Raw genomic sequence first — 26,422 nt, 5'->3', positions numbered from 1 at the left:
TGCAACTACTTTTGTGACTTGTTTAGTGATATCAGATCCTTTGGGATGCACTCTGTGGTTAAATATGGAATGCTTTCATGCTGAGCATTCACACCGAGTAATGTTACATTTTGAACATTAAAACAAATCAACAATTATTTGTTTATGGCACTCGAAATGTCAACAATGGCGGAAATTGAGGATGCTAGAAACAAGACCAAGGGGTGCATCTTTTTGTGTATACTCTATAAACACTGGCGGATGTTTGCAGAGAACTACTTAATTCTGTGGGGAAGTGAAAACCACACAATTTAATCTCTGTGTATCATATTACCACTAACATTCACCCTCTTCACAATCCTTCTGTTGGCTAAACAATTACGTCATAGTGAGTTGTGTCAGTTTTTTTTGTGTCAGATGCATTCCTCCAAGTCACATGAAGGGATCCTAGCTCTGTGGACTTCTTTTGTTGCAAAGCTCCACCACCATCATTAAATCAAAGCCATCATCATCAGGAAGTTTCCAAATGGTCTGACAGGAACTTTTTACTCAATATTTTCCTCTATCTTTTACTATAACCTTCCAAAACATGTGGTGAAACTAACAATGGTATTTATGCTCCTCATTTATTTACACTTAAGAATATCAAGTGCCATATACAGTAGGACATATATTCTCTTGTGGAGAAACCTATTATTACTATATTTATGCAATGTTACCGAGGCAAGATAAGTCTCAAATTGTTTCAGTGTGCTGCACGGTACTCCTGCTTTAGTGTGTAATGATGGAAAGCATAATATACTGAGTGTCAGACATTAGTTCATGATATAATAAGGTATGATCAGCTAATACTGCCGTTCTCTTGAGGGGACAGCATTTGGCTCTGCTGGGGGAAAAGAGAACCTGATAGGAATACATGATGGTTGAATGCATTGTCTGATTGATTCAAATCATGTGGTTCACTATTTTTTAAGGAGCATGCCAGTAATTTAGCTCATTTACTACAATTCATGAGTACTTTACCTCATAGCCGGTTGTTTTCTACACCATGTTGCAATGTTTGGTGTTTCAGCTGTCGGATAAAGAGAAACTGATGGCACTCAGATGAAGAATCCTTGTGGCTTTGTTGCTCTTTTGACTTCAGGAGATCAAGCGAAGGTTTCACGAATAAACATCCATACCTATCAGACCAAACTGGACTCTGAATTGTCATGGCTTTAGTGCTCCACTGAGTTCAATTATTTCTGCATCGTTAAGTTGTGGGCTTTAGCATAGATGGATAGATGGATATGGACTTTGGTGTGCCCTGTCAAAGATTTGAAATATCTTTTGTAATATTTTGACTTTTTATTGGCACCACCCATCGGGTCAGTTTTTTATTTGTTGAATATTTTGTACCTCAGTTGTACTAATCGGAGTAGGCACTGTGGCCGAAAAATTTAGTGTTGCAAACAGACCAGAGAGCGCAGTTCTTCAAATGGCCACTGGGGACTGGCTCCAAAGTCAAGTCAATCCCCTTATGCTCACTTATTAAAATCCCCATCTTTAGTATTAGGATTTCTAGTATCTGTAGTATTAGGAAGCATGATGCTTTATGTGACAGTTTGGCATGGACAAATTGTCCACTAGGCTTCACTACAGTTTAATTTGAGTTAAACTCGGACAGATAAAAGCACCCTTATTGCAATTAGCTGACAAATAATATGAGCTGCTGTACAATTAATTGTGCTAATAGCCCAACCAAGATGACTGCGCTCCAGTATTTGCTCTAGTATTTTATTTGTATATTTATTTTTATCTTCAATTCAATTCAGTTTGATTTGCATAGTGCCAAATCACAACAACAGCTGCCTCAAGGCATTTGTAAGGCAAAGACCTTATAATAATAAGGAGAAAACCCCAACAATTACAGTAGACAACCTCCTATGAGGTAGCACTTGGCAGCAGTGTGAAGGAAAAACTCCCTTTTAACAGGAAGAACCCTCCAACAGAACCAGGCTAAGGGTGAGGCAGTCATGTGCCATAACCTGATGGGGGGGTGAGGGGAGGGAGACACATCAAATGACACACTGTGGAAAAGAGTCAGAGATTAATAATAACTAATGATTGATTCTGAGTGGTGTATAAACACATAGTTAAAAGAGGTGAGTAAAGAAGAAACACACAGCGTATTGTGAAGGCCCCAGCAGTCCATGCAAATATCAAATAATTGCAAACCAGTTGCTACTTTAGCAGCTCTAGTAGTAAAAATTGTAAAGTATACATGAAATGTAGTTTTTTAGCTAAAAATGCTGGCTTGGTCATTCAGGTCATTTTGGGCAGAGAAGTATACTGTACTGATGAAAAGCTCCAACTGAATCCCTTTAGAAATGCACAGAAAACAATACAGAAAGAACACGACCTCTATAGTTGTCCAGATGTTTTATTCTATTATCTTAAGTGCTAAAATCAGATGCTGTCACCTCAGGAATAATATACTATAGATGTGATATGAAGTGTTTTTCATTCTGTTGGTGCTCTCTGTATAGATCGTGTGGGTTGGCCTTTTTATTTCTGGAACCTTTTTTTGTGCGTATGTGGCCGTTACCTTGCTGCCACTCTGGCAGATGATTGACGGGCCCGTCGGTCAGTCCTTCTCTGCTTTTTGTTTTTACAGCACGCCACCAAGTAATACTTCGGCAAATTCAGCTTTGGGTGGGTCTTGGTGGGCCTCTCTGTCAGTCTCCCTCGATTGTGCTTTAGTATGTTACACTTGATTCTCCAGAATCAGTCATGTAAAAAAAAAAGAAAAAAAAGAAAAGAAATTGTAAAAGAAGAAAAAGAACAATGTTTATAATCCTGGGGAGGTACAAAAAGTGTTTATTCATGTGCAAATAAGGTATATACAGAATAAAACTTTATGATTACTAAATATTCCATTGCGTTAAGAGTTTTGGCTGATGACCTGTTCTTGCAAAATGTCTGTTTTTTTTCCACTGTGGATCAGATTTCTGTCAGTAACTTCTGTCACGTTGCCAACACACATTTCCCATCCAAATGTGTGTGAGAATGAGAAGGAAGCACCCTGAGTCTGCACTCCCAGTGTCTAGCCAAGATCAGAAACTCAAACGCAGCCAAAATCAACACTGTCCAGGAAAAGAAACGAAGGATTCGTAGGTCTATCCACATCTCTCCACGACACTGAATTCGACTCAGGTACACATCCATTAACAAAAGCCCGTAATGATCATAAATTTAGCAATTCCTGATTTCCCTGTTGCATGTTGATCAAATGGTAAGTGAGTTTCTCATTAAGATGGTCCTATTTACACTTGAACCTGAAACCAGCTGTGCTCAAGTCCACCGTTTTAGAGCTACTATTCCTCACTGCCCCCCAAAGACAAACTATAGGCTCATTTTACGCTTTATTGTGGACGTTAAAACTAACCGTACTCCTACATGGTTTGCTGCTAAAACACGAAGAATGAAGAAATCCTTTAGGTGCTTTGGGGCATTTTAAATGAGACCAATTACAGTGTCTTTATTTTTCATAATGCCCTTTATTATTGGTAGCACAGCTGTTGAATGACTATTCAGAGACTAATATTAAATTCTATATTTACAGATCCTGAAAAAGAAATTGATTATAGTGTCAATCAGAACTGGCATTTTAGGCAAGTATAATTTGAACGTCTCTGCAGCAAAGAAGCTGAATAGAAATTTTAAATATAATTTATTAGCATAATAATACAGTGAAATTGCTGAATAAATTTCTCCAGTCTGCTAGCTCATAACTGAAGCATATTCTTCATCTCTGTTTCTAGTGTTTTCCCTTTCCTTAATGTACGAAAGATTTAGTATCATGCATGAAAGCCGTATTTTCAGGTGACAGCACCCTGTCTGTGTTGGACTCCATTTTTTCCCCCCAACTCTTCCTCTCCAAAAGTGTTATTCCTTGTCTGTCACAGATGAGTTGCGATGTCAACAGCACACGGTGGATTTCCTGCCAAGGGTTCTGGATTTCGCGTCTGGCAACAAGATGACCCTGTTGGTTTACACTGAGAGGTCACTCCTGTTGTGCTTTTGATTGTTATCCTAAGTCTCCGGGCTCGCGTCCCTCTGTCACTGATTGATATCTGGCCTGAAGTCCCCGAAGTAAACGGTTCTAATGTAAATATGAAAAGTTTATTATGTAAGTAATTACATTTGTAAGTATTAACAGTCCTCTCATTACAACATATTTGTTTTCCTGAAATGGGCTTTCCAAAGATTATAGAAACGGAGTCGTATGTCATTTGTGCACCAGCGTGTACCTTTTAAGTGCCCACTCTTCAAACCCCTACTGTCTCCTCCCAGCTAATGCTCACTCTTGCATTCCTCACGGTGCTTGATGAAGACGATATAGTTTCTCCGTTCTCCTTTCCTGCTTCATGGAAGCAATCTTTAGAGTACAGCTGGTTTTAGATTACTGAAGAACATAGTCTCCACATGGACCCCACTTTGTGCCCACAGACAAACATGCTGACCGCCACAGAGAAAGGTTTTTTTTGTTTGCTTTTTGCACAGATGTTACAAAAGGATCCAGCAGGCACACACTTATTGGGAAGAAAGAAAAAATTTGTGGGTTGGGGTTGGAAGAAACAGCATTTTGAGCCTCAACTGACAACAAAGAACAAGAATAAGACCACCAAGGCGTTGTTGAGGTTTTGCTTTAGCTCCACGTCTCCTGCCTTTTAGCTCCTCTGTATGATTTTAAAGGTTGTTACTTTGACTTCAGGCTCAGGAGAGACATCTGTAACCACCCCAGTCCCAAATGAATGTCCTACCCTTTCATTTAAATTTCAAACACCTCATAAAGGCATTTGTTTGGCAAGAGCTCAAAACCCAATCACAACTGCTGTCATAAATATCTTGTGATACTTACAAGGCACCAGGGGATCTCATTTAGGAGAAGCTGAAATTGATATGTTTCGCATATCTTGTTCTTTTCTACAGAATTTCTTTCTTTTTTTTTTAACCACTGTGCATTTTTTATTCATAACGGCGCTACCCTGAGGGTCAGCAGTCAACTGCATGCAACTCCTTACATTCTTATGCTGTTTTTTTTAAAAGATATTAGATTACGATGAACAAGCTTACAGTAAAAGTAAAAGTATGGCTTTCTTTCATCATACTTGAGCAGCTTCTCATACCCCGTGATTTAAATATAAGGACAAAAAGATCCCTTTCATTAAACCACAGTTCATGTAAAACACTGACACAGTATCTTCTCTTAATTATCAGTTTTGATTTGTCATTGTAGCGATTACCACATGGGTCTGCATGATGATTTTAAATGCAAAAAAATCCTTTCAATTTAATTCAATTTTATTTATATAGCACCAAATCACAATAGTCACCTCAAGGCCCTTTATATTGTAAGGTTAAAAAATAATAATAATATATAATAATACAGAGAATATGTTTCCTTTTAAGCTTACAAAGGCCCTGTTCATGTTATTAAGAGATTTTTTTTTCCATTTTATTTTTCTTGACATGTTCTGTTCTGTGTGAAGTTTGTTTTGAAATCCAGGTGTGGTCTAAAAGCAGCTGACTTTGCATGACCTGTTCCACCACAAGCTGCTAGTCTATGGTTCACTTCAAGTTAAGTTGCATTTTCCAGCTGACTGCACAAGTTCACTCTAGAGCAATGGTTCCCAAAGTGAAGAGTGCTGCAGCCCCCTTAAAAACCAGAAAATCCCATGGGATATTTAAATGCATTAAAATAAGGAGCCCTTTTTCTGGTCTCAGGCACTTTAGACAGATTTTATTTCAAATTGAACATATAGTTAAAGTGTTATAACAGTTTGAATTCATTTGACCAACCTAAATGTGTTTCAGTAAAACCAATTCTGTTCATAACTTTAATGAACAGAATTTCTGGTTCAGTGTCTCTCTTTCTCTGCTCTTTGCAAATATGTGGTCCTTCTGGCTTCATTGAGCAATGACATCCAGCTCGCACTGAAGCAGTTTGCAGCTGAGGATGAAACACAGGAAGTGAGAATTAGCACCCCGAAGTCAGAGCCTATGGTTCTCAAATGGAAGTTTGAACGTCCACTCTTTATTGAAGAGGAGCTGTTGCCCCAAGTGGAAGGATTCAAGTTTCTTGATATTTATGGAGAAAGAGAGTGGAGCAAAAGATTGACACATGGATTGGTTACTTGTCTGTTTTGACACTAACACTGTTGAATAACTTGTCAGTCTGAGTTCCTAAGTTCCTACACTCATCAATGGTCACAAGCTGTGGGCAGTGGCCAAAAGAATAAGACTGTGAATACAAGCAGTAGAAATGAGCTTCTTCTGAATGATGTCAGGGCTCAGCCTTAGAAATAGGGTCAGGAGCTTGGTCATTTGAGAGGGCTTCCGAGTAGAGATGCTACTCCCCACATTGAAAGCTGCCAGCTGAGCTGGTTTGGGCTTCTGTCTAAGATGCTTCCTGGGTGCCTCCTAGGTGAAGTGTGACCCCGGGGCAGACCCATAACATGCTGGAGGTATCACATCTTTCAGCACGCTTGGGAATGTCTCCATATCCCCCTTGAAGACCTGGAGGAGGTGGCTGGGGAGAGGGGGCTCTGGACTGCTTACACTGCTGCCCCAGTGACCCAGATAAGTGGTAGAAAATGGATGGATCGATGGATGGAAACATAGTGTCAGTGTTTGAGGTTTTTCTAAAATGATATGTACCAGGCTGGGTGAAGACTGATTGAGATGTGTAGATTAGCAAGTCAAAAGTAACCCATCCGGCAAAAAAAAAAAAAAAGGCATGGCATAGCTTATTGTCTCTTCAGAAAAAAAAACAATACAAATCAATACTCAAGAAACTCTGTTGAATAGTGTCCCAGGCTCAACATTTCAGCAATCAATCGCACAGGGTCATTTGCAGCTTGAACCAAGTGAAAGATCAGAAGAATGGTTTATTTAAAAAAATTTTTTTAAAAAAGGCAGAGGTTTACACGATTGGCTTGGCAATATTAAAGCCTTTTCATGATATTACTAGAACAGCTTAAATTCCAAATATCCTCCACCTGCTTCATTGTCTCTACAAAGCCTTGGATCCCTGTTGGGAGTTCTGTTACTTTGTGACTCATCTGCTGGTTATTAAAGCACTCACTTTGTTGTAAATGCTGTAGTCTGGTAGCGTTGTCTTTTTATGTTCCTTTCATGTTTTTTTGGCCACAGAGAAAGTGAGGCTAAAGTGGAGGCCCAGCTGTAACAGAAACATAACCAGCACAGATGTAGGATGTTCTCCCTCAATGGGCCACACAGTGACCAATACCAGAGGTTTGATGTGGTTTTTGAATCACCAGCAACACCCACGGTTTTGTATCAGCTGTCCTTGACTGGAAATGTGAGTGGTCCTTATCTCAGGGGAGAGAAGACCAGGAGAGGAGAGAAAACAGAAGAGCACTTACAAAGATTTGCAGACAGACTGGAGGTGAAAAAGAAACAAGCTGTCAAAACGTTGCCTTTAAATAATGGTGCCAGGAATAAGACAAATAAATGTTCGGCTGCTCTTGAAGATACACTCACAGCAACATTTCATTTTATGTATTTTATGAAACTTATATGGGCTACAGTAAGACATAACTCGTTATGTTCAAAGTTATTAGGATAAAAAAAAGTCATTATTAACAAAAGCAAATTCAGAAGTTTACATACATCAATCATGGTCATGAATGTCATGGCTATTTGGAGCTTTTAATGATTTCTTCAAACTGGTGGAATCATTGTACAATATACATCCATCCATCCATCCATCCATTCGCTTCCGCACATCCTGTTAAGGGTCGCGGGGGGGCTGGAGCCTATCCCAGCTGTCATAGGGCGAGAGGCAGGGTACACCCTGAACAGGTCGCCAGCCTGTTGCAGGGCCAACACAGAGGGACAGACGACCTTTCACACTCACATTCATGCTCTCATTCACACCTATGGGCAATTTAGATTAGCCAATTAACCTAACCTGTACAATATACATCTTTAATTTAATTTTTTTTTTTTTAAATAGAACTTGATGTACAAATTTGAATTTATTTTGGATGTTCTCTAATCCACACAGGGTCAAAATTACAGAAGATTTCAGGCTCAAATACATACACCCCAGTAACATTTGGTTAAATGTCCCTTTGCAAGTTACACCTTGCCCAGATGCTTTTGGTAGCCATTAACAAGCTTTTGGCATACAGTAATTCTGGCTGGATATTTGACCACTCTTCCTGGCAGAATTGGTCCATTTAAATTGGTTGGATTCATTAAACATAGTTCACACATTTTCAGTAAGCTTGAGGTTTTGCGGACTTGGGAAGGCCATTCCAGAAGCTTGATGCTAGTCTGCTTTTTCCATTCCAAAACCAGTTTTGATGTATATTTGGGGTCATTGTCCCATTGGATCACCAAATTGTGTCCAAGTTTTAACTGTCTAGCTGTTGGTTTGAGTTGAAGTTGTACCATTACCACTGACAGCAAAACAGACCCAGAGGATGATGCTGCTTCCAACATGCTTGAAAGTTGGTACAGTGTTCTTATTTTTGAAAGCCTCTCCTTTACTCCTCCAAATATACACTATATTTGTTTATTGCCTTCACAAGCATATGAACTGAGTGGCATCCCATTCTTAATCCAGGTTTAAGAAGGGTTTAATATAATGCCACCCAGCCTTTGCAGCTATAACAGCTTTAACTCTTCTGGGAAGGCTTTCCACAAGGTTTAGGAGTGTGTTTATGGGAATTTTTGACCATTCTTCCAGAAGTGCATATGTAAGCTCAGACACTGATGTTGGATGTGAAGGCCTGGGTCACAGTCTCTGCTTTAATTCATCCCAAAGGTGTTCTATCATGTTGAAGTCAGGAATCTGTGCAGGCCAGTCAAATTCTTCCAGACCAAAGTTGCTCATCCATGTCTTTATGGACCTGCTTTGTGCACTGGTGTACAGTCATGTTGGAACAGGAAGGGGCCATCCCCAAACTGCTCCCACAAAATTGGGAGCATGAAATTGTCCAAATGTCTTGTATTCTTAAGCATTAAGAGTTTCTTTCACTGGAACTAAGGGGCCCCCTGAAAAACATTTGGCTGAGTGGATGCTGGCATGAATTGCTCCCACTACTCTCCAGCTTTTTAACTGTATTCTCTATTTCTGACATTTATTCTCTCCAAGTCTACTACTGCTTGGCCAGTTTATTTGGCAGCATATTATGTTGTTTGATCATCCTTAGTTTAAGTGGCTTTATTAGCTCTAGTAGCCTACCTGTAATGCCCTGGCTTGTATCCCTCATTTGGCTACTTCGCCTTCCTGAATCCGTCTAGTGAACGAGAATGTGGATTAACAGTTTGACAGTATGGACTATACTTGTCTTCTCTGCTGTATTTCTCCTGACAAACTTCCCGACTACCCTGCTCCAATACTCGGCTGCTGAGCTTCTGAAACTCCACTTTCTTTCAGCTGTCCCACCAATGGCCTTGTACCTTTGCCCAGACATCTCTCATCTTCCTTGTCAAAATTACATCCACCATGGGTCACGACGGAGCTTCAACACTGACGGCTCCACTCCCATCAACTTCATCTGGTCTTCATCTTGCTGCCAACCAAGAGAATCCCCTAGGAGAGTGGACCACAGTGTGCTGGCCAGCCCAGCTATGCCAGCTGGTGCTGCTGTTGCAAGTGATCTCCACTTTGGACTATTTAACATCCAGTCACTCTTGAGCAAAGGACCTGTCCTTCAGGATCTTATCAGTGACCGCAAGTATAACAGAAACATAGCAATGAATTACTTTTCCCAGCTAAATGAGACAACTCCCCTGGGTTTGTTTACATCTGTCAGCCCCAAGGCAGGGGGCTGACAGATGTGTCGTGATGATCTATTGTGATAATTGGAAAGTCTCGCCTGTTTCTGTGCAAATGCACTGGTCACATGAATCTCTTGTCAGAAAACTGAATGGAGCATCACCGACCATAATTGCCACTGTTTACCGTCCACCTAAGCCCAACCCTGACTTTATCAGTGAATTTTATACATTCCTCACACACATTTCCTCCCTTTTCCCAAACATAATTCTGCTTGGTGACTTAAGTGTACATATTGACAATGCTCATAACTGCCTCACTAAAGATTTTAAATCCTGCCTAGAGAGTTTTGGGTTGCAACAGTTCATAAATTTTCCCACCCATTCCAAGGGTCATACTCTGGACCTTATCTGTTCCACTGGTGTGTTGTAACTCTTCTGTTTCTCCCAATTTATGATCACAAGCTTGTTTCATTCGATGTCATTGTTGCACTCTCCAGAACTAAACCATTTTGTGTCATTTCATTTTGCATTATTAAGGACATTAACCTAACTGGACTGGACAATGGTATAGAAAATCTTCCCAGCATTAACTACACATCCACTCCTGATGAACTGCTCTCCCACTACAACAATGCCCTCCACAATCTCCTGAACACTTTGGCACACACATTGGTTCACATCCAAACTCTGACAACTAAAAGGGAAAGGTTGTCAGCTGGAATAACTCTACAGAAAAACTGGACTCACTATTCATAAGGACATATTTAAGAATGGCTTTCTCCTCTATAAGGACTCTCTCCAATGCAAAATACAATTATTATACAGCTTTAATCAAAGAAGTGGAAATACACAAGTACTGTTCTCTCTGGTTAACAAAACACTACATACGCCTGAGTCTGTCCCTCCCCATTACTACTCAGTTGATTTCAGCAACTCACTTCTGGCCTTTTTCAATAGAGAAATTAACATTATTTATCAACAGTTAGTCTCTCGCATCTCATCCACATCACCCTTCTCGGCTTTCCAGATCCCTCTCTGTCACCGATTCTCAAGCTTCAAACTTCCCTCAGCTGTTGATATATCTAACCTTATCCACAAATCAAAGCCATCTACTTGCCAGTTTGATCCTCTCCCTACTTCTTTGGTTAAAGCTTCCATTCATTCTCTGAGTCCTCTAATAACTGCCATTGTTCATTCCTCTCTCTCCTCTGGTACTGTTCCTTCATCTCTTAAATCAGTTGCAGTCACCCCAATCCTCAAGAAACGTGGTGCAGATCCCACTAACTTCAATAAACTTCATCCAATCTCAAAAAAAACAGCATCTCAGGTTCATGATCACGTAACTATCAACAATCTTCATGAACAGTCTGGTTTTTGCCCCATCTATAGCACTGAAACAGCTCTGGTTAAAATCACCAATGACCTCCTCATGATTGCTGATACTGGACTACTTTCCATCCTCATCCTTCTCAACTAATTGATACTATTTCCCACACCAATCTCATTGACAGGTTAGCCTGCATAGGAATATTTGACACACCCCTGAACTGGTTTATATCTTATCTTCTCAGTTTATTCAACTCAAAACATTCACATCTTACCCTTCCCCCTTCCCTTCTGGTGTACCCCATGGCTCTGTCCTAGGACCCCTCCTATTTACCATCTGTATCCTCCCCCTTGGCCACATATTCCTTAAAAATTGCATTCAATTTCATTGCTATGCGGATGACACCCAGCTCTACCTCTCTACTAAACCCAACTCCTCTTTCCCTCCCACCTCCCTCTCTAACTGCTTACAGGAAATCAGGTCTTGGTTCCTGAAATCCTACTTGTTGGACCCAAATCCACCTCTACCTCCACCACTATCTCTCCAAGATTTAAAAAAAAAAACCTCTCATTGACAACTCCCTCTCTCCAGGTTAAGAGTCTGGGTGTCATCCTTGATAGCTCCCTATCATTCCACTCTCATATCAATAATGTCAACTTGTCAGCTTACTTCCATCTATAAAATATCTCTCACCTGCATCCATCATTCACACTCAACAGCACCTCTATTCTGATTCACACTCTGGTCACATCTTGCTTCGATTACTGCAGTTCTCTGCTTTTTGGTCAATCTGACAAACTCATTCATATACTTCAGATGGTTCAAATCTCTGCTGCCAGCACCATTACCAGAACCCCTTCCATCAGCCATATAACACCTGTCCTACAGCAACTCCAATGGCTCCCCATCAAATACCTCATCATTTACAATATCCAACTTCTTTCATTTAAGGACATTAACAGCCTTGCTCCTCAGTACCTTTCTGAGCTCCTCCATGCATACATTCCCACACATACTCACAGGTCCTCCTCCTCTACCCAACTCACTGTTCCACCTGCTCGCTTGACCACCTTAAGGTCAGGAGCCTTCAGTTGCTTGGCCCCCTGTCTATGGAACTCTCTGCTCCAGGACTTACATAATTCTATAATATAATGATAATATAATGATAATAAATTCTTCTGATTCTTATTCTGAATTCTGCTTCTCTTACCTCTTTCAAATCTCGCCTCAAAACCATCTGTTTAGACAAGCTTACTCATTGTAATCTACCATCTATCCTCGATCTGCCATGTTTCTCTGTTGTTACAGTATTCTCTACTGTTGACTCATTTTACTGTTTTTATTGTATTTATCTGATTTCTTTAAGGTTTTCTTTGGGAGTTGTAAAAGGCACCTATAAATAAAAATTATTATTATTATTATTACTATTAATAATAATAATAATAATAATAATAATAATAATAATAATAAAACAACCCTACACCAAACTTTACACTTGGCACAAGTGATTGGAACACCTGAATTCAATGATTTGGATTTGTGAGTGAATACTTTTGACAATATAATGTACCTCTAGTCACTGTAGCCCAATAGTTCAGTCTTTGTGTTGTCTGACCATAAAACTCCACCCTTGCAGTTTCCAGCTCATGGCAGACTTGGTGGTTCCTGGGTTGTTCCTGAATATCCAGAACATCAGAACATTCTAGACCTTGTCAAAGTGGTGATACATCCAAATAATTGTACTTATTCACAATAGTTTGAACTGATGATCTTGGAATCTACAGTTGTTTAGAAATGGTTCCAATGCACCTTCCCACCTTGTGTAAATCTCTTAATTCTCGTTCTTAGATCTTCATTGAGATCCTTGGACTTTCCCTTGGACTATTGTTCTGAATATTGGTCAGTCCAATGAGTGCTGTCAAGCAAATCCTTTTTATTCTGGCAAAGAGAAATTACCAGCTGCAATGAATCATGATCACTAATGAAACGTTAATAGGCTTTGGCCTTGTCAGGTTAAAAGACTTTGTCAAACCTTCAGCGCTACTTATTAAAAGATTTATGTGAGTGTATCTATTCAACCCTGTATGTATAATTTGATCCTGTGTGCATTAGAGAAATCCAAAAAAAATTCACACTTGTGCACCCATTTTTTAAATTTTTATTTTTTAAAGTCATGAAAGATGTATGCTGTATAATCATTCCATCGTGCGATAAGAACAGTTCAAAGAAACCTACTTAGAACTAGGCAAACCGCTGTTAGTGGGAAACAGTTCTCCGGAGGATATTTATTTAATGATAACAGTTATTATGTCAGAAAAACTGGTAATGCCGCGTGGGTCTGTCATGCATTCTGAATAAAATCAGATTGTTAATCAGTAAAAGGCAATCAGATTGTTTATGTTTTGTCACCATCTGCATTTATCTTTCAATGACTGTTGTCCAACTGGTTGCCTAACTGCCTTACTTACTGACACACCAAACGGACAAATTCCTCCTTAGAGTCACAAACAATGACTCACTCTGCTAGGCAGTTGTGGTGACTCTCATACTGCTTTTCCTTACAAAAACACATATCAGATAGATCAGATCCATCTCAATACATAGCCCAGACATGCAGTCAGACCATTTTTGTTGTTAAAGCATGAGTTATTTCCTCCACTGTGCAAATCCCAGGTGTCTGATCACATGAACGAGTCAGCATATACACTGTGTGTCATAACACTGTAATTAACCACCAGAGTCTGGCACACACAAAAAGTTGACTCTCTTAAAGATCTTCTGACACGCCAAGCTCCAACTACTGCGGCTAAATTAACCTTACAGCTGCATCTCACAGCTGGAACTATATGCAGATGCTCACATTTCAGCAAGCACATGCACATAATACACAATAGCTGTCCAAAAGATAAACAACCTTCTCCTTCTTTACACATACTTGAGAGTACAAGCAAACATACACTGCTTTCCAAATAACAGGTGTCTCCTCTAACTCATTTGCAAAACCGCTACCTCTGGTGTGGAGCACTCATGCAAACACACATACCACCCACAGTTATGTTTAAAGGGAGAAAATTACAAGCATTGCAAGCAAGAAAGTGCAGAGCCTCTCTACCGCAAATATCAAAGGGCTTATATGTGGGAAACCTGTGCATGTGGCAGTTGGTTAATTAGATGCTGAGTAAGTGTAAATGTGTGTTAATGTGTAATTACTGCAGTGTAAATGAGTGAGCCGGTCGGGGTAAATTTTCTTTGCTTTCTGGGCTTTCTTTTTGAGAAATAAATAACTCTAATACTGTGGATATGGAGTTAAGATAAATTACCTACTACAGTATCAAAATTCTTTGAACTCCAATAATTGTCTGTCTGTGCAAAACATGAAGCAATCAGTGTAAAATTGTACACCAACTCAGCTTATTCTCATTCCAACGCTGTCATATACTGACATTTATTGGCATCTCAAAATTATGCACAAATCATCCTTTGCCATCTGTGTCATGACACATCAGGTTTATTGCAATTGTGAAGCAGGTCTCTCAGATACGGAACATTGTAAAGGTCCAGTTGACTTCACATTTAAACTTATCGCATAACATCATTTTTTCATGGTCCAGTTTAACACTGTTGCAGTGGTGCATGTTTAAAGAATACCACAATCTTTTTTCTAAGAAGAAGATGAAAAACAGAGAAAGCAAAGTGAAAAAGGAAGCTCCCAAATGTCACCTGGACAACAAACTTGTGAATTCCACTGCCACCCACTCACTTTCTCATGTAGACTTTCTTCTCTTTGAAACAGAATTGCTGCCTCTCACTGTTTTAGCTGTTTTTAAATCTTCATGTAATGCATGGCTGTTGTTGTCCAGCCTCTTTGAGAACAACAACAGCGTTGCTTGTTGTGTGTATCTGATGAAACGTGATATGAAGAAGAAATTGGCTTCTGTGTGGGGGTAGTGAAGTTTCGCTCTCACACAGAAAGTGCACTTCTCAGGCTACTGTACATTTTTTGTCTCTACCCCCAAATGCAGATTAAACCTCCAACTCTGATATAGTCTATGGTGAAGTCCTTAACTTTGTTAAATTGGGAATAATTAGGTGCATGATTGAGGGATCCCTGATTAACTTTACAGATAGCCACTTTGGGCTTCACCCTCGTTCACAAGGGGTCACCACAACACGTAGTGCCGCATGTTTGATTTGGAGGATTTTTGCTCCAGATGCCCTTCCTGATGCAACTTCAGAACTGAACTGGGGCTCTTTTCGCTTGTCTTTTGCGAATATGTAATCTCACTTGATGAATTTTACAGATGTCCCTGAATAATTAATCAGGTATCTGAGCAGCATTGAAACTGTAACATGACATGCAGTAGACCACCCAAGAATCTTAATGTCTTGATGTGTATCCTGATTATTTTACATTTATTTTTGCATTTTCACACTGTTTTCTAAATTTACTTATGCATTTAATGTTGCTACTCTTAGTCTTGGGCTTTGCTTATGTTTTTTGTTTGCTTGTTTGCAGCACTGTTGTGCTGAAGTACATCATAACAGCAAACCCTGAGAATCAGGGTTTGCTGTTATGATGTACTGACTAAGAATTTTGTATACAGTGGGCTTACCAGCCCAGCAAGCGGATCTGGGAAAGTAAGCCGACCCTAGGTACTTTTGGATGCGCCCTTATTTCCCAAGGGGATTTTCACAGTGGATGGATCTACATGTTTGATTTGGTACACATATTACGCTAGATGCCCTTCTTGGCACAACCCTCCCATTTATCCAGGCTTGGTACCGGCACTAGGAATGCACTAGCTTTTGACTTACTGAGGCTTGATTTGTGTCTCCTTCTGGTCTCGAACGGGTTCTTTTGCATGTAAGGCAAATGACCCTAAACTACTGAAAAGCCATTTACCATTTTTGACATTTATACTGGTACACAAGAGGAATAGAATAGAATAGAATAGAATAGAATAGAATAGAATAGAATAGAATAGAATGCCTTTATTGTCATTATACAGAATGTACAATGAGATTGGAGAAGGGAAGGGACAACAGCCAGTGAGGGTATGAATTACATGTTGGTGTTAAATGGAGACAAAATGTGAGAACAATAGGGTGGCAAGATCAACGACTAAGTCATACACAGATAAAACAAAGGTGATAGACTCTAAGGGTAAACACTCTAGTGGGCAGGCAACTAACTGCCTTCTGGTTACAGGGATTGTTACCAGGAAGCACAGGATGATAAAGGCAAAAGAATCAGAGAATGGTAATTCTATCTCAGTATTTGGCCTTTTGAATAAGACTACACTGTCCACAGGAAATAAATGCCAATAACTGTTTTTGTTTTGCCCATCTGCTCTATTATGGAGAAATGGCTCAACTTTGTGGAAAATATGCTGATTATTCCCTTTTCTACCTTTATTATTTTAAGCTATCCTTACCGGTTTATGGACATAATATAACTTCATATTTGCGTCTTAAACCTGATCTTCATCTAAATCTTATATTCTCTTGTATATCAACAACAGTAAATCTGTTCTCTCAGTTTTCCATATTTCTGTTTAGTTTGGGCCTTTATACAAGTGTAGAAATATCAAAAACACAACTCTTACTCTGCTTCCATCTTCCCAAAGTGAGTGCAACATGATTAGGGGCAGTTTTGAACTGCAGACAGAGCCAGGACAGCTGCTCCACCCTGCATCTAGTGTTAATTACAAGCTAGCTGTGATTCCAGCTGCAGACGTGACATTGACATTAATCCTTACATCTAACTTTTGGAACAAAACCAAATGAACACATCTCAAAACTTTTGAACTATTCTTTAGAAAATGAATATAAATGTGAAATTGTAAGGGCACATCACCACTGAGGATGTATGTTAGTAGATATAACAGTGGGTGTGTACACACGTGTGTCCCCCTTGGTAAGTGTGTGTCACAGGCGTGTGTCTGGGGGGCTGTGTTGAAGGAAGGTCAAACCTCGGTCCGGGTAATTTGCCACAGATGAAACTCGACTCCATTCCAGGGGACGAGTGCAAGTAAACGTTTCAAAGCTGCAGGAAATCTATTAGCACCTGGTGGGACTCTCTGCACACCCTACTCTGCCCTCACTCCCCCTACCTACCTCCTTCTATCCCTCACTCTAACGTCTCACCTCTCTATGCTCCACCCTTGTTAATAAAACCACACAAGACCACCAAACTCCTGCTGTGCCACTAAATCCAAGGGATTAGTGAGTGTGTGTGTGCACATGTGTCTGTCTTTGGCGTGTGGCAAAGCATGCATTTATGTCTGTAATATGTGGACCTGAGAAAGAGCATGTAATGTATCTGGACCTGTCCTTTTTACACACGTGGAGCCAGTTAGCAGGGAATGAGGTGCCAGACAAGCATGCAGCAGCTGCCACATGAGAAACAATAGTTCATGATGCAGGCACAGTAGGTTGCAGTTGCTGCTGAATGCTGACTCTAGGTCAGATAATATGTCCTGGTGGGATACTGGGTGGGACGAAGTTAGTAATGTCCAGGGAAAATGAACTATGGTCAGGTTGTTGCTTTTTTTTTTTTTTTTTTTTTTAAATACACCAGTTACAGGCTGTGGTCGAGCCCAAAATATGTCACCTCTGTTTCATGAGCTGCAATACTGTATTTTTCATAACTGAACTTCACACTGAACATTCAAAGGAGGATGCAAGAATAATAATGTTACACATGCCAATTTTTTCTTCTTTTTCTATCAGAATTTGTTAGATATCCTTGCATGCCTATTGGTGATTTTTCATCCTAACGACGAGAGTCCTGTGATGTTAAAACACAACGTTTCAATTGCATTTCCATCCATTTTCTAAATTGCTCATCCAATTTGGGGGGTCATAAAGGGGGCTGGAGTCTATTACAGCTGTCATAGTGCAAAGGGTAGAGTGCACCCTAGACAGGTCACCAATTTATCACAGGGCCAACACAGAAATAAACAACCATTCACACCTATGGCCAATTTAGAATCACCATTTCACCTAACATGCATGTATCTGGACTATGGAAGGAAGCCCATAGTCCAGAAACATATAAACACATATAACCTCTACATATAACCTGAGTAAATACCAAATGTAGTTTTTAAATGAGGATTTCATTTATGAAGGGAAAAATACTATCCAAACCTACCTGGTCCTGTGTGAAAAGTAACTGCCCCCTCAACCTAATAACCGGTTGTGCCACACTTTGCAGCAAGAACTGCAAACAAGCATTTGAGTCTTTCGGATCACTGTGGAGGAACACTGACCTTTACTGAAACAAGTGGGGCCTGTAGTTCTTTAGATGCTGTTCTAGTTTTTTTGTTGTTTTTTTTGTGAGCTCTTGGGTGAGTCATCGATGCGCTATTGGAGTCATTTTGGTAGGCCAACCACTCCTGGGAACATTCACCGCTGATACGCGTTTTCTCCATTCGTGGATGATGGTTCTCACCGTGGTGCACTGGAGTCCCAACGTCTTAGAAATTACTTTATAACTCTTTCTTTAGATTGTGACATGATGTGTTGCATTTTGAGATCTTTTAGTTTATCTCACTTTGCTCGACAGGTTCTCTTAAGGGATTTCTTGATTCAACAGGTCTGGCAGTGATCAGGCCTGGGTGTGACTACTGAAATTGAACTCAGCTTTCCAAAAGAATTGGCTAATTACAGTTAATTGTTTTGCAATTACTTTTTTACATAGGGCTGGGTAGGTTTGGATAGCTTTGTTCTATTAATAAATGAAACCATTATTAAAAACTGGATTTTGTATTTACTCTTTGTCTAATATTAAGCTTTGTTTGATGACCTGAAACATTTAAGTGTGACCAATGTGCAAAAAAGCTAAGAGATCAAGAAGAGGGAAAATACTGTTTAATGGAACTGTACACATTCACTGATAAATCTGCAACTATTTTTAGTATGAACTACATTGTCACGTGTTAGAATGGAAGACCTGGACGCTAGTGAAGAGTGAGTCAGACAATGTTTGTACTGATGCCTGAATGGCAGTTTTAAAATAATTCCTGCAATATCAAAGTAAGTGAGCACGCCTTGCTTGACAAAAATGAATGAGGCGTTAACTTTTAATATTTAAGACATGATGATTTCAGCTGTACTGAATGCCAGTAGCCTAAAGCTATTTATCTTACTGTGTTTCTGTTTCAAGGTATAGTTGGCACAGAATTCATTCATGCTACAAGCTTGCATAATTTTTTCCTGGGGCAGGTGATCTGGGGAGCTTTCCCAATTTTTCAACTGATGATAAATCTTTGTGCTGACAGTGAGACTTAAGGCCCAAGTGTGCTTTGTCATTAGATGCAATCAGTGATATTTTCTCATACCGTTGCAGTTTAATATTTTTGTTCATTTATTTGTAGTTTTCTTTTTGGATCACCAGGTTAAAGAAAAACCTGACAGTGAATACTCAGCAGTCAAACCTTATTAAACGCCCCAGCTTTAAAAACCAAACTAACCCAAATAGCCAAAATTCTACATTAGGTTTACTTAAGCTTAGGCTTTAAGCATAACTAACTCTACAGCTTTATCTACCTGCAGTGAAAAAATCTGATTATTTAAGTCAACTGTGTCTGTGGAGAGTTTGGGCGGTCATGAGCACTCTCGCCTGCTCACCAGCTAGCTCGTGTTCAGGGTCCGACCTAATTGGGTTTATGTGCGAGAATGTTTTCCAAAGCCACACTTGTGAAATACCTCCACATCTGCTGCCCATTAGCGGTGGACATAACACACAACAGAGAGAGGAAAGCCCCCAACCCACTGATTCATTGGACCGCAGCCCAACTTTTATTGCAGCGGAGGAAAAAGGCTCGCTGCAGCACCAGCGGACGCTGCCTTACCCGTCTCGTCTTCTTCCTCCCCGTTTCTCTATTCATCTGTTTTGTTTTTTCTTTTGCTTGTTTGTTGTTTTATTTTTTGAACATTTAATCCTTCTATCTGTTTGGTTATTATTTTGACCTTCTTCTTGTTCTTTTATCTTCCTACAGCCACTGTTTTCTCCTCAGGTGCATCCACATCTTTTTTTTCTTTTTTGGAAAACTTTTTTTTCCCCCCGTCTAATTCAAGTCTCAACCATCAGTTATTCACACATTTATTGTCTTTTCATTTCATTTAAACGGTTCTATTTTTCACCCCGCCTCCCAGCTCTTTGTGCTTCAGTGTCCAATTTTGGGACAGCCATTTATCTATGTCAACATGTCTTCCATCTCTTTTTATTGTCACTCCCAAGGGCAAGGACGTCCTTCTGTTTAATCCTGTGGTGGGCATGAGAAGAAACTAGCAAGGGGGTCTGACAGCCCCCTGACCCCTCATCTGTCATCTGCCAGGGGAAAAGCACCCTCCTAATTGGAGAAAGCGTTGAGGGGTTGGGGGGCTGGTATGGAGGTTGTTATTCTAGTGTTGGTGGGGTTAGAGGTGAAAAGGGGGAGATCACACCGGTGATTAGCCTCCTTCATGTGCAGGAATGGAGGGAAGCATGGATGGGGGAATGTTTGTTGAGCAGCTGGAGTGTAAAGTAATCAGAGAGAAATGGGTAAAGTCCTGCATTAAGATGGTCAGTGCTGTAATGATACCACCCCTGGTTCAGGGCTCAGGGCTGTAAATAAAGGAGGTGATGGCTGATGAGTCTCCACACTGACGAGGTGAGTCCAGGTAGAGTCTGTCAATGCCCAAAAGGGAATAGAGCTAAAAGCAGCATTGGACTGGAAGCAAGAACAATCCAAGTCAAAACACAAACAGCAAATATTTTGCACATTATGTATGTATATGATCAAAATTTGCATCCACTGAGCATTTCAGTCCCGCTAAAATCTTTAACAGTGTAGTGACACTATGCAATTTCTTGTACTGGTTGACTGAATACTATTATTAATATTGTTATTGTAGCCCTTTGAACTACTTCCTTTCAAATGCTCATAATATCAGTAATCAGAGACTTGAGCTTCCAGCTGAATAAGCAAAGTAGCTGTGTTTAAAATGCATTTATCTTAGACTCGCATGTGTTGGCATAATAAGTCAAATGAGGCTCCATTTAGTGAATGGCTTGGGAGCAGACAATTTGAGAATCCACCTTTCCTCCCTGAATCCACTTGATAAGGAATGCTACCCATCTCTGCGGGTCTCCCTCCTCTCCACTTCCCCTGTCCACACCTCTTTACATGGCTCAGCAGGCCATTAAGTAGAGGTGCGTTTATGTGGGCATAAAAGGAGAGCGAAAGAGTAAAAACAACAGCTACATATGCTCATAATATAATAATAAGTAATTTGTTGAAAAGTGACTAAAAGAAAGCTTTTCTACTATATTCATCTATGTGTATGGCACTCTACAAAAGTAAAATAAACAAATTAAAAATTTATACAAGATAAGTTGATTGCAACTCAAAATAAAAATGACATGATTTGGTACTGTATAAATAAAATTGAGTTTATAGAAACTCATCAGTGCCTACACTGACAAAAAAAAAGCCCATTAATTTATTGTAATCAACGTCCATCAGTGGCTGTAGTAAGTGGCTGTACAGTCAGGGTCTTAACGGTTAAACAAGCTAATGTTTGTTGTTTGGCTTGTTGAAACATGTCTGCTGCCACAGAAAAAAAAAGTCACACTCATCTCAGGAATATTTTTGGAACTTTTTAAAATACATTTAGTTTATATTTTTCTGCTACAGCCTTTGTTGCAGCTCTTCACTGTTGATTTTGGCTGCGCTGTTAGAAATGTGAGCAGTGACATTACTGGCAACTGTAAAGGTGCGCGCTGACAGGACAACTGTAAACTGTGATGAACCCATGAAGGGGCTGCAGTGATAAGGACAGGCACTGTAGTTAATGTCGCTTGGGGCCTGACCTTCCTTTCATTCATTTCATGGGACTGCAAAAAAAAAAAAAAACTGCATTTTGGGAAGTTGTTATACTAAAATGTGGACCTGTTGAGATCCCTGTTGGCATGCAGGTCACAGGGGGCTGTTACTTTTCACACACTCATGAGAGAAGTCTCACTTCTTGCATGGCTGAACCTGCATCTTTCACAGGTTACCCGGCAGGAATGTTGATCGACCAGTAATAATCGCTTTAAAAAAAAGAAACTGACAAAAAACAAACATCACAAAAATCTGATAGTAACTGTGGCGATAGATAGATAGATAGATAGATAGATAGCTAGATAGATAGATAGATAGATAGATAGATTAGATAGATAGATAGATAGATAGCTAGATAGATAGATAGATAGATAGATAGATAGATAGATAGATAGATAGATAGATAGATTTGATAGTATTATTATAATTCTTAGGAAGTCTTCTTCATACTTTCTTTGACATTTGATGAGCTGCCTTAGATACACGTACACCTGAAATAAGATTTCTTTAGGAAATAATATGTAAACATTTCTTCTTAAATTCATAATTGTCTATATTCCACCAACCAGTTGGAGGTCTGAAAGAAAGAAAGCCGTACCTCTCTCTCGGTAAAAATCAATTGTCATAAGCTGGAGAAGTGGAGGACTCACTGGCAGACACAGAAAGAGATTAAACAGATTTTTATTTACAGTCAGCAAATCCAGGGTTTGGGCAGCAAACACAGAGTCAGAAAGTGACATGAGAAAACTCAGAAGGGTCCGTAGTCACACACCGGATTCAACCCGTTCACAGAGGTGCAGGCATTTGAGAGCGGTCTGCACAGAGAACATAGTTAGTTCCAAACAAAAACAAGGTGTTCCAAGGTGTTAATGTTGAGCCAGAACGCAGTACCTGTCACTGACACAACTGATTGTCTCTTCACAGTCTTAGATAGTCTTGAGAACTTCATGTGAGACAGGTGGGTTAATCAGAGCATCTCTTACAGGTGAGAGCTTGGCAGAAGGGCAGGGAGAACAGTATGGAACGCCTCCACAACAGGTAGGTTGCACACCCTCTAAAACACAAACACAAACACACACACACAGAGAAGGAGAGCAGGCCAGCACAGGACGGACCCAGGGGCCACGACCAGAAATGGCTTTAAAACTACAATTTTTAACCCCCCTTATGGATAGTTTATGGATGAACAGTTGGAAACTTCTCTTCAGTGGATGGGAGTGCAGGACAAAGGAACACCTACTTGAGATGCATCAGTGTGTGGAAGGTAACTTCCACTTTAGCCTTAGCTGAATGAATCTATATTCCTGTTCAGTGGCTGCGTCAGCACTGATACACTGACTTCACTTGACTCTGAGACATTCAGCTCATCCAGCTCAAGGACACAAGACATCAAGATTGTGGTGTTGTAGTAGAGGTCCAGCAGTATGTTTCTCAGTGCTGTGTTATATCAAATGTCAAGCAACTGAGTTCTGTGTGTGTCACCTGATTACACACTTGTGGTAATCATGATCAGAGACAGAACAAGGACACGATTATTAAAGCTATCTCCCGCTGATAACATTGGCCTGCTGAAATCTAAGGGTGGTCACACATGAGCTGGAAGTCATCCGAGAATTATTTTGCTATCAGGTTAAAAGTAGCTTGTGATTGTGCTGTCATGAACTGGACCCTACGGTTACTGGCAGTTCTGAAATTTATGGCAGTTACACTGATTGCGTCTCAACCCCGTATTTAAATAAAATGGCTCTTCCGTCTTGTACATCATACATAACTTCCCATGCTCTCATTAACAGTGCTGCAGAGTGACTGACATCTTGGAATCCTTTGCACCAGACCTGGAGCGAAAAAAAAAAATTGTGGAAGGTAATACTCCCATTGCTTTGGTCTGTTATGAAAGCGCACTCCCACTTCCAACATCTCCTCCCTCAGTGCACAATCAGCTGTCAAATCTAACTTCTTTACCCGAGGCTTGTGAAACACATGGGACAGGACGTGCTGTAATTTAAAAGGTACCAATCCACAAAAATTTCCTCCAAGACAGATTTCGTGAGTGTCTGGATTTCTTCTTTGCTCTGCCACTGATTGGCATGTTGTGTGCATGGTGAACAGCGCAGCTCCATGACTGTTGCCAGGGCCTATAGAGTTTGCAGCCCCCTGAGCACACACATGCACACACCTCTACACCTGCTGGCACACTTCTGTGTGCACACATACGCAGACGAAAGAGAGGCAAAGGGACCAAAGAGAAATAAAATGACCTGCACGCGTCTTAATGAGGGAGGGCTGGGCGTCTGGCATTTACCTCAAACCATTTCTTCCCCCCGCTGCTCTCTCTGGAGGGCTTTAAGTCCACCGCCTGTTAACGGCTGAAGTGTGGATTTCCTGTCAAATAAGGGTTAGAGCCCAACAAAAGTCCTGTACTCTAGTACCTAAATAGGATCACTTCTAGCTGCCCCACCTAAACACGCGCACTTCATGTCTTACAATCAGAGGTGGCAAACGTACAGACATTCTGTACTTAAGTAGAAGTACAAGTGCATGTGTTAAAAAAATACTTTGGTAAAAGTTGAAGTACTGGTTCACTTCTTTACTTAAGTAAAAGGAAAAGTACAGGCTCTGAAATGTACTCAGAGTAAGAAAGTAAAAGTAGCAGGTTGCATAAATGTTGAATTCAGTGAATGAATCTCAGCATCACCGGAAAAAAAAAAAACAAACGTTTCTCAGACGCGTTAAAACTAAAGTAACGAGTCTGTTTGAAAATGTAAGAAGTATAAAGTACAGATACCTGAACAATCTACTTAAGCACAGTAATGAAGTATTTGTACTTCGTTACTTCCCACCTCTGCTTATAATGTCCCTATGGGGATTTATACTGTGCCTGTGGTGCTCAATATTATCGTTATAGTCACCTTATTGTACATTTATGGCACTTTGAAACTCCAGTAATCAGCGTAATATTCCTATAAAAATAGAGAACATTAGAAAGTTGTATGCTCAATTGTGCTCCAGCCAATCGTATCCATTTATAACGGAACTAATATAGCTGTTGTGGTTTTAAGAGGTAACTTTAAAATGTGCCTTTGCAATACGCCATGACTCTTGGAACTCATATATAGATATATTTTTATCCCATTTCACTCCCTCAGTCCCTGACAGATATTTTTCATTTTTGTCACTTGACCTTAATGAGAACAACCGACCCTGTGCGACTTTGAAAGAAGATGCTGTCTCGTGATGGCCCTGCATCACTAAACAGAGTGTGCACTTCAGTCGTCTGCTTGTCACTTTCCTGAGCGCATTCATCATGGAGAGAGGCAGCTTAAACGTTAAGACACGGACTTGTACCGACATGCTGAATGTTTGTAACCGTACCGAAACTCGAAGTGTTTTTGTATCAATTGGCTAGGGTTCAGAGTAAAGCGCATTTACTGCAGTTTCAGTATCTTGCTTGAGGGAACTTCATTGAGGTATTTCCTATTTGTTTCATACATTCTTTTATGTCTGTGCACTGTGTCTGGTCCTGCATTAAGTATTTTGCAACTGGTAATCCACAGAGGATGCAATCAATACTTTGCGCCAAGTTCTCTTTGGCGCAACATGCAAAGAATCCCATCTGCCTCTTCAGCGGAGCCAAAGGGAAGCGAGTGAGGAGAGACAGAAAGGGGATCTTGTCAAAAAAGAAAAAAGCTCTTGCTTTATGACCACCAGACCAACAAAGGTCCTTTAATTATTTCCATTGCCCCAAAACAAGACATTATTGCCACTTCATTCTTAGTGCCATGCTGATTTAGCTGTAAAAAAAAAAAAGGGGGAACAGCTTGTACCCCATATCATTTTTGATTTAGTTGTAATAATGTTTATTTAACCGTATGTCATTAATAAAAATGTCCTCACTTTGGCCTTGGAGCTTAGATCATAAATGGTCGCAATCACAGATTTCTCAGCAACAGATGGTCCAGGTGCAAAGGTTAGTGAGCTGTCTGTTATGGAAATAATACATATGTATTATAACTGTTAATAAGTTTTTATATAAAAAAAACGTATTTATTAAATAAGTCACTTTGTGGCCTGAGGTCAGGCAGTCTATTCTAGTCAAGTGGTCAGTAGTTTATGTGACGAACTTCAGGGGAAAAACAGACAAGAATGATGGCAATAATACAAGAGTGTATCCTGCATATGATTAAGTCTTAAGTCTTTACAGCTGACATATAAAGATTTATTAAGTTATTTAGCTTAATTAGTAGGATTACTTCGGGTTTTTTTTTCTTTTGTTTATTTGATTGGTTTGCAATTAAAAGAATGTAAAATGTTGTTTCCTTTGAAAAGTGAAGAATTTTTAAAAAATTTGATTTTAATTTGAAAATATCAACGGGAAGTTGTGCTATTTGCTGCACAGCGCTGCAGAGAGACGCTGATAGAGTACAAACTTGAGTAAAAGTGGGTT

Source organism: Archocentrus centrarchus, chromosome 23 (assembly GCF_007364275.1).
Source record: "Archocentrus centrarchus isolate MPI-CPG fArcCen1 chromosome 23, fArcCen1, whole genome shotgun sequence".
NCBI lineage: Eukaryota > Metazoa > Chordata > Actinopteri > Cichliformes > Cichlidae > Archocentrus > Archocentrus centrarchus.
The sequence above is the reverse complement of the archived record's forward strand: the minus strand, read 5'-3'. Positions refer to the sequence as shown.